The following is a 14214-nucleotide window of genomic DNA, read 5'->3' as shown; positions in this document are numbered from 1 at the left end:
TATAATTTTCGATTGTGACGGGCAATTAATAATAAGTAAAAGGCCACTTGAAAAAATAACAGTCTTTATATTATTATCTTTTTAAGCGTTCTGTGTGACATGTCTATTATTTTCTTCTACAGCAGAACTTTATTCTCATTTTTAAAATAAAGAACAAATTCTGGGTATTAGGAGAAAATTCGAGAAATTTTTTACTTACCTCCAGAAACAACGATTTATTTAACGGAAGGGGCCAAACAAAAGAGCTTTTGAAAAATGAATGAATCATGTTGCTGGCACTGGATCAGTTACCAACAAAAATGCAATAACTGTAACAACAATTGTGGTATAAAGGAAATAAGTCTAAAGTAAATGTTCAAAATGTTCAAAGCCAACGTCTATGCAAGTTTGTAACCGATTTTCAAATGACCGAGCCGCAGTTCTTAACATTTGAAAGCAAATATTATTAAGAGCTTCTCTGATTATATTTTTATATGATCTCACATTGTCGAAAGCTTCTGGTACGCAACGTTTTTTATACAGCACCATATGAAAAAATCAATTTTTTACAATTCTGGTGATTGCTGTGGCCACAGTTGGTCCTCTATTGCCAATCCACCCGCCGAATAAGAGGAACGTGATTAACTGGAGCACTGCGGTGTAAATACCACAACCTTTGTCGAATATTAAGTGGAACATTTTGCAGTAGTAATGACAAATGATTATTCAGAAAATCCAGATATATAGTACCATTCACACGGCCGTCAAAAAATATGGGCCAATGATTACTAGTAGTTCCTACTACTTACTAGTAGTAGAAAAAAGTCATAACGGCAGATCGTTAAAACAAAATATTTTACCTTGTAAAAATTGTGGAAAATTAGATTTTTAGAAAAATGAACCCGGTTCAACCCGGTAATTTGCTATTTCTTTTATGTTTCTCATATCTCCATCTCAGATGCCATTTTCAGTACATAAAAAGGCACTAGGAATTTTATTTGTTTTTTTTTTTAAATAAAACAAAGGGTTATACATTTCAAAAATATGCGAAAATTGTAATTTTTTTGTAGCTAACCCTGTATACAGTTATTAGTCAATGATTTCTGTTAAAATTATTTGAACACCAAAACATATAGTTTAGCTTATTATGTAAACTAATTATTTAAATACTCCTTCTATACGTTTATTTCATAGCAATGTCGAAATAAAAATTGCCATAACTCGTAAAATACCTTGTATAGTATTGTGAAACCCCATCATTTAAGAACAGGGATTTTAAATTTAAAGGGGAAGATGCGAAAATAGACAAGGTAACCTAATTAAAAAAATGTATCTTTGCTTTATGGCGTAGTTATTAACTACGCTGTCGAATTCGGCATATTACCCAAGCCTGGAGCATATCACTGTCTACATTTTTTCTATATAACTTTTTGGATATTCTGTACCATAATGGAATTATCGATCAATGTCGTACTTAAAACTCACCAGTATATTCCTGCTGTTACAATCTGCCGCTGAAAACATTATTAACGTGCATAGATAATATTATTAATAAAAAAGTTGACAATTTTGTAAAAGTTGTATAGTTTTGGTATTCACATTATAAGATTTAGTCTATTTTATTTTTCGAAGATAAAGTCAGGAAATAAACGAGAACTTGAAAATTAAAATAAACATAGTCTTGAATACAAAATATTCTAGTAAAATAGTCGACTTTCAGTAAAACGGGGTTTTCTGGAAATAAATTTATATTACCAAACTAATTTATTTATTTATAAAATTAAACTTTAAATTGACAATGAATAATATACGGAACTCAATAAAATAAAATAAGGTTCCAAAAATCCACTACCATCCGCTGCATGTATTCTTTATACACAAACACATACTTCCTACACAGCGCCATCTGTCAAAGTTGCGTTTTTAAGAATCCATTGAACCACATTATCTGGAACGGGTGAACTGATATTTAATGAAGGCTGTTTTCAACGTAGAAAAAATTATTAAAGATCAGCCATTTATTTTATATATATATATATATATATATATATATATATATATAGAAATATACATAAATATATATTATATATATATATATATATATATATATATATATATATATATAATATATATATATATATATATATATATATATATATATATATATATATATATATATATATATATATATATATATATATATATCTTCTTCTTTTTGTGCCGTGCTTGTATTCAAGCGTTGGCTATTTAGCTATCGTCATATTGATAAGCTGATGAAATGATTCTCGGTTGGCAGCTAGATGAAACAGTTCCTCGACCGTTCGACCTGTCCATTGTCTAATGTTACGCAGCCAGGACAGTTGTTTTCTTCCGACCCAACGTTTTCCTTTGATTTTGCCCTGAATGATTAACCGGAGTAAGCGATATTTAGGTCTTCTCATTATGTGACCGAAGTATTGGACCTTTCTCATTTTGATGATGTTGATCAATGCTTGCTCTTTGTGCACGGTCTCTAGCACGCGTTCGTTAGATATGTTTGCTGTCCACGGGATTCTGAGCATGCGACGGTAACACCATAACTCAAACGCTTCTAATTTGTTAAGATTTTTTTATTTTTGTTGTCCCGGTTTCACATCCATAGAACAAAGTGGACCAGACGTAGCACTTCAATACTCTTAGACGTGTGGTCAACGACAGACTTCTACTGCATAATACAGAACGCCAGTTAATAAAGTTTTTCCGTGCGAGTTCTATTCTGGTCGAAATTTCCTCGTTACTTTCAACCCTGCAGTCAATCCAGCTACACAGATATCTAAAATGTTCCACCCTTTCCAGGATTTTGTTATCTAATCTTAGTACTGAGTCTTCGATATTAATTTTTCCGACCACCATCCATTTTGTTTTTTTTTGCGTTGATTGTTAAGCCCTTTTCAGTGCATTCGTTGTTTACAGCATTCAACAGGGTTTGAAGATCTTCTAGACTCTCTGCCATTAGTGCGGTGTCATCGGCGTATCTGATGTTGTTAATAATTTCACCACCGATCTTAACACCTTCGCGGCAATTATTTAACGCTATTTCAAAAACTGGTTCAGTGTAGGCATTAAACAACATCGGTGACATAACACATCCCTGTCTGACACCATTGTTTTGAGCGTGTTACTCATTAAACTGATAAGTCGATAGTCGCTACACTGTCTGGCATTCTTTTTCTTGGGAATAGTTATAAATATCGATTCTAACCAGTTTTCTGGTAATTTGCCGCTGCTGTATATCTTATTAAAGAAGGATGTGATAATTGCAACACTCTCATTATCTAATAATTTTAACAATTCTGCAGGTATTTCGTCAGGACCAGAAGCCTTAATTCGTTTCGCTTGGTCGATAGCCTTCTGAACTTCTGAGATTAGAATCGGTGGGCCTGTATCTCGGTTAGATGTTATTTCTTGGTAGATTCTTTGGTCATCGTTAAATAATTTCTATTATGTAATTTTCCCATTCGGTACAGCGCTCTTTTTTATCAATTAAAATTCTACCAACAGAGTCTTGTAATATATTTTGCCCATAAGTTCTGTTTTTGCCTGTTAATTCTTTGAGTTTTTTATGCAAATGGAAGCTGTCGTGTTGTTGCTCCAGTTTCTCAATTTCTAAACAGGATTCTTGTAGCCATCGGTCTTTTGCTACTTTAATTCTTTTTCGGATTTCTTTGTGTATTTCATTGTATTTTTCTCTGTTTATGGATTTATACTGCCTCCGAACGTCCATTAGATCTAAGATGTCTGGTGTCATCCAGTTATTTTTAACTGTTGGTCGTCTTAGAAGATTTTCTCGAAATGCAGTGGTTATTGTCGTTTTCATTTGTTCCCAGCAATCATCTATGTTGTTGGTAACTTTTAGTCTAATTTCGTGGAACTTGTCGGTATTTTCTTGAGAAACCTTATTTAGAGTATATGGGTCTTGGAGTGCATCTAGTGATATTTTGAAGGTTTTCTGATTTTTACATACTCTCTTTAGCTTAACTGTGATTGTAGAGTACAGTACAGTATGGTCTGATCGAATGTCGGCATCTGGGTAGGTCTTGACCGATTTTATGCAGTTTTTAAATCGTTCATTGACTGTTATATAATCAATTTGATTTCTTACAATATTGTCTCCTCGATCGCTTGGAGACTTCCAAGTATATAGTCTACGTTTTGGTAGACAAAACCATGTATTCATAATACAAATTTTTTCTCTTGGCAGAACTGCATCCAACCGTTCTTCTCTTTCATTGCGTTGTCCTAGACCGAACTTTCCAGTAATATTGAGAGTACTTTCTGATCCCACTTTTGCATTGAAGTCCCCCATGATAAGAGCAAGTTCATGTTTTTTTGTCACAGCTAAGGCTTTCGATATAAGTCGGTAAAATGTTTCAATCACGGCATCTTCTTTGTCCGCAGTAGGTGCGTATACTTGTATTATATTTATATCCACTGGGAATGCAGCTAATTGAATTAGCATTACTCGGTCTGATAATGAGACAAATTTTCTTACAGACTTTGCAAGTGATTTCTTTAGTATGACCGCTACACCGTTTTGATGTGACTCATCGTTTGTCCCAGAGTAATAAATCCGATAGTCTTGAGAATTGTACTGCCCGTTGTTTGGCCATCTTGTTTCGCAGACTCCTAATACAGAAACATCGAGTCTGTCCATTTCAAGTAAGAGGTTTCTAAGCTTTCCTGCTTCATACAACGTTTTAACATTCCACGTGTATACTTTAATTTTTTGTTTAATTAACTTAAGAGAATTTTTATAGGGATTTCGCTTGTTGTCGACCGGGGAAGCCCTATGATCTTCCTCTGCCGGATCTTGGGGTCCGAATCCATGATCAGTAACTGTTATTTCGTCGTTATTGCTTGCATTGACGATTGTTTTTGGAATATCCTTAGGGATCTTTAATATAGTGGTTTTCCATTGCCTACTATATCTTCATGCCGTTGGCCGTTTATCGGCTCATCCGCCATTTGGGACAATTTCTTATTCCAGGGACAAGGGGGTGCTTTTATTCTCTTCTCAGTTCGTCCACCCGAAGCTGTTGACTAACAAGAGAGGGACTGCGTATCCCGGCAGTCAGTCGGTAAGGTAAGGGAGTTAGGCTATGCTTATTTAATGGCGGCAATACTCGCCATGTCACAATACTTTCCTTGGGCTATTGTAGTATTTTATAAGGTATGCTTTCCTAAGGCATGCCCACTACACCCTCCAGTATCGCCGCTGCTTGGTCGGGGATTGCTTATTCAGTATATTCGCAACTAACCTTCATATCTGAAGGCCATCCACTATCCGCCACCTGTGACCCCGCTGGTAGCCTCAGCCTCATATATATATATATATATATATATATATATATATATAGTTTTATGTTACTGTGTAGAAGTTTAACCTCCCGTCTTGCTTTTGAACCAGTGGAACGGACTAATTTTTTGCCAAATAAATTAATCTAAAGTATCTGATATAAAATGAAATGTATTAAAAACAACTATGAACTACATAAAAAATAATTATGTCTATATGAGATTAAGCAAGAACTGATTGTATCGAAAATTATATTTTTAACTAACTAATGTTTGACGTTTCGACTTCCACTACAGAAATCATTTTCAAAATTTTTTTTTGTTTGTGTGTTTACGTCACTTATTTCCAAAGGAATAACTACGGCGTGGCAGGAGTGGCACAATGCCGCGGGCCCCTGCCTTGAAGGGTCCCCCAAACTCGAGCTCATATGTGAAATAATGTTTTTAACAAAATTTGCTAAAAGGTATAAATTCTGTATAAGTACTTAAAATCAGTTACCTTTAGATAGAACCAATATACAAATTCAAAAAAATAATTAAGATTTAAACACATTCCTAAAAAAACGATCAATTTTAGAACGAATCCTTTGGTTGCTTTACTACAGGTATTTAAATTTTTAAAAGGACTATGAGCGGTAGCTGATGACGAACAAAGCAAATTCACGAATTTGTCATAAGTTTTTCCTCATATAACTTTTAAAACCTTTAAATATCTATATAAGACTTTTATATGAAATCAATGATTTTCTCACAGACTGGTCTATGAACACTTATTTAATTGAAATACATTTTTTATTGCGCTGGCAGTTTAACGACGTATGGTGTTACGGGATGTCCTAGATTCTTATGCAAGTAAGTATGTATTAAACATTTTTCGTTTAATTACTGTGCTAATGGGTCATTTGTGTATTAGATTTTTCGTAGTTTTATTTTTATTAAACCTACAAATAAAGGCAAAGTAAAGTTAATTGTGAAAATTAAATACCAACATGTCTAGTTCTAATAAATATCTTAAGTGGTATCGAAAAACGAAAGAGAAAAATAAAATCTGATGAAAAAAAATAAAATTTACCTAAAATTGGTCAGTACTTTAAGGATGAGAATGAGAATAAGTTTTTGACAAAAGAACTAGTGAAAGGTGCTCTAAAAGTCAAAAAATTGGATTAAACTAAATGTAAACTAAACTACAAAAAAATACTTCCAATAAAATCATGAATGTGTTGCTTGTGTGAGTCCATTTCAAATAGGTAAAATAAATAAATTAGACTTACTCACAATCAATTTAATTTTACTACCCAAAACGATCGGTTTCGCAACAGAAAATACTCTACCCTCCTGGGTACTGGGTGCTGATTAATTTAAATTTAAATTAATTTAATTCATTGTTACACAACTGTACTTTTACTGTAAAAATATCAATAAATTGACACATATTTCCAAAATATATCTCTTGAATAAATATAAATAAATAATATAAAACATCACTTTCATTTAACAAACAATCACATATACCTTACTCCTATTTCATTTGTTAATATCTCTCCCCTCAAGAAACTTCCTTATTAATTGTCAGACAGTTACAACATTAACCGAAGTTCACCCAACATCAGCAATACAGGATAGTTTGAACTATGTATCACGAATCAATAACTTAAACTTCTTGCACCGGAATGTAAGTGGTATTTTGTTTGTTACTTATTTATTACAATTCAATAATTTATCTCTTACCAATTTGTGGGTTTTCACATTGTCTGTTAAATCAATTTTATGCATATTAATAAACCCACACACGTAATATTGGTATAATTACTATAACCTTTTTGAACTTTATCTTTATAAGACAGCACCCTAATATGAGCTTTTTTTACAATTTCAGCATTTAATTTACTTTGTATTGTTTGACCTGAAAAGATGCTTTGCAATGTGTAGAAAGCGAAACCCGTCGTTTTGGTAGTAAAATTAAATTGATTGTAAGTTTTATTTTATTTCTTTTAATATATATATATATATATATATATATATATATATATATATATATATATATATATATATATATATATATATATATATAAATACGTTCAAATTATCGGGTAAAGTGGTCTGTAATAAAAATCTTTCTTTTTTCTAAATTACTCAATATTGCGCCATTTATTTAAAAGCTTCCTCAGGAGTAAACTAAAACAATTTGAACATTACAAAAAATGGAGTACAAATACATTTTAAAACGCTTACAGAATTTAAAAAGGTTTCGCAAATAAAAACTGACATTGAAGTATTTGAAATATTGAATGTCAAGATTAAATTGTCTTAAGCAGGTTCGTTACAGCTATAAGATAAAAAATTATATGTATATATATATATATATATATATATATATATATATATATATATATATATATATATATATAAAGCGATAGCGGCTTTCGCTAAAATTTTTTTCTTTTACACACACACACATATATATATATATTTTCGCATCGATACATTATGCTTTTACCATCAATTTAGCATCGTCTTGAAAAGTAGCATCTGTATATCGACGCTACTTTACAAGACCTTAATAACTTATTTCCTGTACTTGTTACAAGAATTTTAACCATCTCATTGATTAGAGTTTTGATACCGTGTTGGTATTTTAAAATATCCGCTTTCTCTTTTTATCCCTTACTGAGTTATATAAGTTTATTCCAGAAAATGTTTGAGTCTAAAATGATGGTACAGTGAAAATATTATATATATTTAGTTCAGCGTTTTACCGTTTACTCGCTGCCATTATATACATGAAAATGTATATCCCACTTTCATTATCAATCATTTTAGCATCAGAAATTTGGCATCGTTGTTGAATATAATATTACCCACAACAAAATAGTAAATTTAAGAATATATATATATATATATATATATATATATATATATATATATATATATATATATATATATATATATATATATATATATATATATATATATATATATATATATATATATATATATATATATATATATCTACGGCATAAAGTGGACTCCGCCCATGTTAAAATTCAGGTTCAAGTGAGCTCCGTGGTCAAGTGGCCACCGATATACGGAGCTCACTTGACCATTCCATAATATTGGCTCTGTCGATTCGTCAACATGTATAGTTTCACAATTTTTAAAAATTTTGTGGAGCCCCTAAGTACCCCTGTATCATGAATGTATATCGCTTAGTTCACGTGTATATATTATAGGGGTCGTTCAGATCTTGTTCCGTGTATATTGGAACCATACGTATATCGGTTTAAGTAAGCTCTGATAGTTTGGCAACTATGGGATTAAGCCGTTTATTTCCAGCGTATATTCTAAACGGTTCATATAGACTCCTTACTTTTGTTATCATTCATACGCATTACAGTATGTAACAGATATGTGTACTACCAAATACCTGTTTTTGGTAGGTACGTGCTTTTCTAAAAATAGATTTATAGATACAAAAGGATTTCATTACCAAGTTGGATGTGTTTTTTCATATGCGAAAATTTCCTAATGTATTTTGTTAACGTGAGTATGTCTTTATACGTTTTATTTAAGAATCCGGTTAATAAGAACTTCTTTTATTGTTTCATCATATCTTATATACAGTTTTTTTATTATTTTATTTCTTCTATTTTATTATTTTATTTTTTTCTGGATTCTATTTCTTATTATTCTATTTTTTAATTCTGGATAGAAGGTTATCTCAAAATAAATATTTAAGTGCTAAGATAGATATTTTTTTGTTAAAATGGGTAGTAGTGCACAAAAAAGGGAAGAATGATTAATTTTTCTAACATGAATTATGCCACTTCACCAATATTACATATTTCTGAATGTTTTATCTCGTATTTAGGAGTAATATGTAATCAATATAAGTGGAGTTAGTGTCAAATTTGCAATAATCTTTATAAGTAATAGCTTACTGACTGTACTTTACATGTTCAGTTCACATAAATAAACCTTGTCCCTTCAAAAAGAGCGATTTGAACGGTAAAGTTAACTAAGAAAGTGTGATAAGTCTTGTACCACCCCACATGCACATAAGTTAACCGGTGTTTGCAGGCAAGAGTCCTCCTGCAAGATTTAAGGAAGATAACTACCATAAGGAAGTTCCGTTCGAGGGATCAGATGGAGAGGAGCAGCTTATTTTTGTTTGTATATCTTGCAGATGTGTTGATATAGCCAGTTTTTCCTTGATTCTAGTCATAAAATAGGCTGGTATTCGTGGAGTGGATGTCACGAATCTGGACTTTGTTTTTTTTGCTCTGTAGCTACTTATCTTCGGATATTAGGTGGATTGATAGCTACGATATTGTAGAGCTTATGTATGGATGTGAGTCTTAATATTCCCTGAATTTGGCTGACTAATTTATAACTAAATATTTTATAAGTTATTTAAATAACTATTTATAAACGGCATTTAGATTAACAAATACCACTCCTCATACCTGATATTTTTCGTACTTCTCTTCGCTGTGTTGGGCAAGATTTAGTATTTGTGACATATATGATCTAACCTGTCATATATAGCCACTTTTGTCTTTTAATTTGAGTTTTTCTTCTATTATCGGTTTATATTAAGGATCATGCACAGAAGTATTCTGTATAGCTGACAAAATAAATAGATATATTGGCCGATAGCTTTTGTGGTCGTTGGAGTTTTTGCCAGGTTTAAGCAAGGCAACAACTTTGTCTTTGCTTTAGTGTCCCACAATCTTTCACAAAAGTTATTCTTTTCTGAAATTTTCTGAATAAGGTTCAATAGGTTTTTATATTTTGTTTTACGTTTTAATCTTTAAATCGGAGTTCATTTTTTGAAAAACTATAAACATGTGACAACAAATTGCTATATGAACGGCGTTATGCATCACTAGACCCAGCCCCAATTTCTTAAATTGTGGATTATGGCGCTTTCTGGTGGAAAAGAGGAACAACAGGATAACATCAGATGTAGACCAAACAAAAGAAATTAGGACACGCATTGAAATAGCACGTGCATTATTTTTTAAACTTTAAAAGTTTCTTTGTTTTCGGGATATAAAGTTAGAGCCTGAGAATGTTTCGATATTACGTGTTCCCTACTTTTCTTTATGGCTTGGAAGCGTGAACACTAAAACAAGTCCATCTGAATAAGTTGGCCGCCTTTGAATTTTGGTGTTACAGAAGAATTTTACGAATATCATGGATTCAAAGAATGTCAAACGTGGAAGTAACTAGAATGATAGGAAATGGGGCGGAAATATTATTAACTATCAAAAGACGAAAACTTGAGTACTTAGGACATGTGATGACAACTTATTATGCAAGGCAAAATCCGAGGAAAGCGAAATGTGGGAAGACGAAGAATATTCTGGCTTAAAAACTTAAATGAATGGTTTGAATGCAGTAGTGTAGAACTTTATAGAGCGGCAGTCAACAGAGTCCGTATAGCCATGATGATTTCCAACCTTCGATAGAAGATGGAACTTAAAGAAGAATATAGAAAAAGGCATAAACTATCTACGTAATAAATCCCATTAACCTGTTAGTAACGGATAACCAGATATATTTAAAAAGATTAAGTACCTTTCTTTTTATTTTGGATTTTGAATTTTGCATAACTAGAGCAAGCGACTAATTTTTGTGTATTAGTTTTGGACCAAGCGCCCCTTGCGAGCGTTTTAATGATTGTAAATCGAATATTTGGCAACATATGTACATAAACGTGGTTAACAATGGTGACGTTGGCAACTTGTTGAGGCGTTTAGGTTAAGAAGTAGTGGCAGTTATTGCTTAAATTTTTCTATAATAGTCACATTACAGAAGAGCTAACACAGAAAGAGAATACTTAACAAAAGACATAACATTAAGTAAAATGTATGAATTGTATATTGAAGAAGCAGACAATGACCTTGTTAAATTTTCGTTTTACAAAAAAATGTTTTTAACACGATTTAATCTTCAAAGAAAAAAGTTGAAAAAAGATACTTGTAGTAGATGTGATTGTTTCGAATTAGAAATTAAAAATTGCGCAGATAACGAACAATTAAGCGTTAAAAAAAGAAAAAATGTGCACTTCGAAGAAAGAAAGCTAGACATGAAGATAAGCAACGATCAACCAGAACTGGAAACCTTTTGTTTTGATTTAAAGAACAACTCTTCCCCTTTCGAGAATTCTAATAAATATTGTATATTATAAGCGTCAATTATGTATTTACAACCTTGGTATCCATAGCGCCAAGGATAAAAAAGGTCATTGTTATATTTGGATAGAAGGTGAAGCTGGTCGGGGAGCCCAGGACGTAGGCATTGGTCTTAAGAAACACATTGAAGAAAATGTTACTTCTGCAAAACATGTAATTTTGTGGTCAGACTCTTGTGGCGGCCAAAACCGCAGCATTAAAATAGTTGATTCTAAAAATGATTTTGGAAACTCATCCTACCATTGAAAAAATTACATTACGCTATTTCTTTCCTAGTCATAGCTTTTACCCAATGGTAGTGATTTTGGAGATTTTGAAAATGCCCTAAAATTTCAACAACGTTTATATACCGTTGATGATTACCTAAACGTGATGAAAAAATTCCGTAAAAAGAACCCACTAGTAGTTCACAGAATGAAAAAAGAAGAATTCGTCAAGCTAAGAAGAAATACAAGCGAATCAACAGACGAGACCAATTTAATAGATCTTGATAAAATATTAAAGTTAACAACTACAATTTCGTAAATATGGAACACTTTAAATATCTTAGATAAATAATCACGGTTAATAATAATGCCACTAAAGAAATACAGATCATAATTTAAACTTTTTACCTATTTTAATACATAGATGCTAATCATGGACAATGACTAAAACGGATAAGGAAGAACTACGAATATTTGAAAGGAAAATAATAGGAAAATTGTTTTAACCTCATTATCATATCGCTACAAATCCGTATAGAAGAAGAACACATACTTAATAAAGAAAGCTCTTATAACGATATTGTTTAGGCAAATAAATTGCTTAAGGTAGATCGTACACATGCATAGACGCCAAGATGTCAAACTTGTAAAACTGTTATGGAAGGAAGTTAGCACAGAAGAATACCACTTGGGCGTCTCAGTATGCAATGAAGAGAAAACATCCAATCATATCTCAAAAAATTAACATCGTGAAGGTTCTTCTCTGAACCCCATAACAAATGGCTAATCTTTTACTTTTCATTAAAAATTTAAATTTTAATAAGTCACGTAAATAACGTTTTAAAAGTGCCTTTCCTGAGATAACTTTTTTTAAGCCTGGTTTGTTTGATTACATGTAATTGATTTGATAGTCCCCAACAGATGAGTATTGACTATAGGTAGGATAGCAGGTAGTTGAACAGGCATGTGTTGATAAATATGATGGGTCGGTAGATAGTCTCATTATTCCTAAATCTGACCTCATGTTACCTTCCCCCTTCATTTGTGGAAGTCCTAAAGGCATTTTTTCTCTTGGGTCATCCTCCCAATTTAACTTGGCAATGTAGTTATTATAGAGCCTTTGGATATAGCCAGCGCAACTTTAGCATTGAGATTTAGCTTCTTACACGACGTTGTTGTCTTTATATATGTGTTTGGCCTTGGCATTAGTTCCGTTTGGTATTGGTTAGTACGCGGACCTTTGTAAGTCGGAAAATACTTCTGATGGCTTTTCTAGCGATCCTGATCTAATTAATACCTGAGTTTTACGTACATTGTTTTGTTAGCGTTCTGGCCACATATCCACACATTAGCACTGGTTTAATCACTGTTTTATATATCCTGATTTAAGAAAGTCGTATTAGACCTCTGAATTTAAAAGTATTATAAGAGTTATATATACATCAGTTAGCTACCTGAATATTCCCTTTTATTTCTTATGTTACAACGTTATCTACGATATCTAAAATGTTGCAATCCTTTAAAATTATATGGGTCTATTGTTACGTTATGCCCTACTCTACGTCACCTCTTTTGTATGTTAAAGAACATTTATATGCTTTATTACTGACAATTAGACCGTTTTTTTTATGCTAATATCATTATTTTATAGTATTCTAATAATTTATGGATTAAATCCGGATAGCAAATTGATATTCTTCACTTTCTCGGAAAAATAATATTCTAACACACAAAATCCTATTAAATTGCCAAAACCTTCCTTGCATATTCTATTCACTCATGAGGGGCACCAGCAATATCAGTACCATAATAAGGCGTATAGTACTGGACTGGCTAATCGTTGGAAAATGGGAAGCATGAGTTTTAATGTTTTCGGGACTGCCATCTGTTAGCGGAGAGCAGAGATATTAGTACCAAGTTAATGCATATAGTAATCGTTGCTGGAACTTTATTATTATTAAACAACACTATATTTTCTTGTAAAATCATCATGACTTTACAGTAAGACAAATTTTCGAACGTTGGTTATGGAAACATAATAGGTTCCCTATGTCGATATCCAGCAAAATCGTTGTAATAAGGAGACGGAAAACAAAAATCCAGAGATAAAAATATGCACCAAGAAAGTCTGTTTTATTCAACAGTCGAATAAACTACAGATTCTTGATTCAAATAGTCAAAAAATCAATAAACAGCTTAGTAAAATAGAAATAACGCATATTTAAGATGTAATCCATTAACGGGCCAAGGTACAAAGCACTCCTGGCATATGCTAATGATATGGATCTCATAAGAAACTCTCTCCGGTCCGCAAACATCTTTAACAAAGTGCACGAAAAATGTTTCACTTAAAATCAACGAAATGAAAACCGAATACAAGCGAATCAACAGAAGAGACCAATTTAATAAATTTAGAACAAACATTAAAGTCAACAACTACAATACATTGATATTTATGTGGCAATCAGCTGTAAAAGTCATTGCCTTTTTCGTGTCGT

The sequence above is a fragment of the Diabrotica undecimpunctata genome, chromosome 11 (genome assembly GCF_040954645.1).
Source record: "Diabrotica undecimpunctata isolate CICGRU chromosome 11, icDiaUnde3, whole genome shotgun sequence".
Taxonomy (NCBI): Eukaryota; Metazoa; Arthropoda; class Insecta; order Coleoptera; family Chrysomelidae; genus Diabrotica; species Diabrotica undecimpunctata.
The sequence above is the reverse complement of the archived record's forward strand: the minus strand, read 5'-3'. Positions refer to the sequence as shown.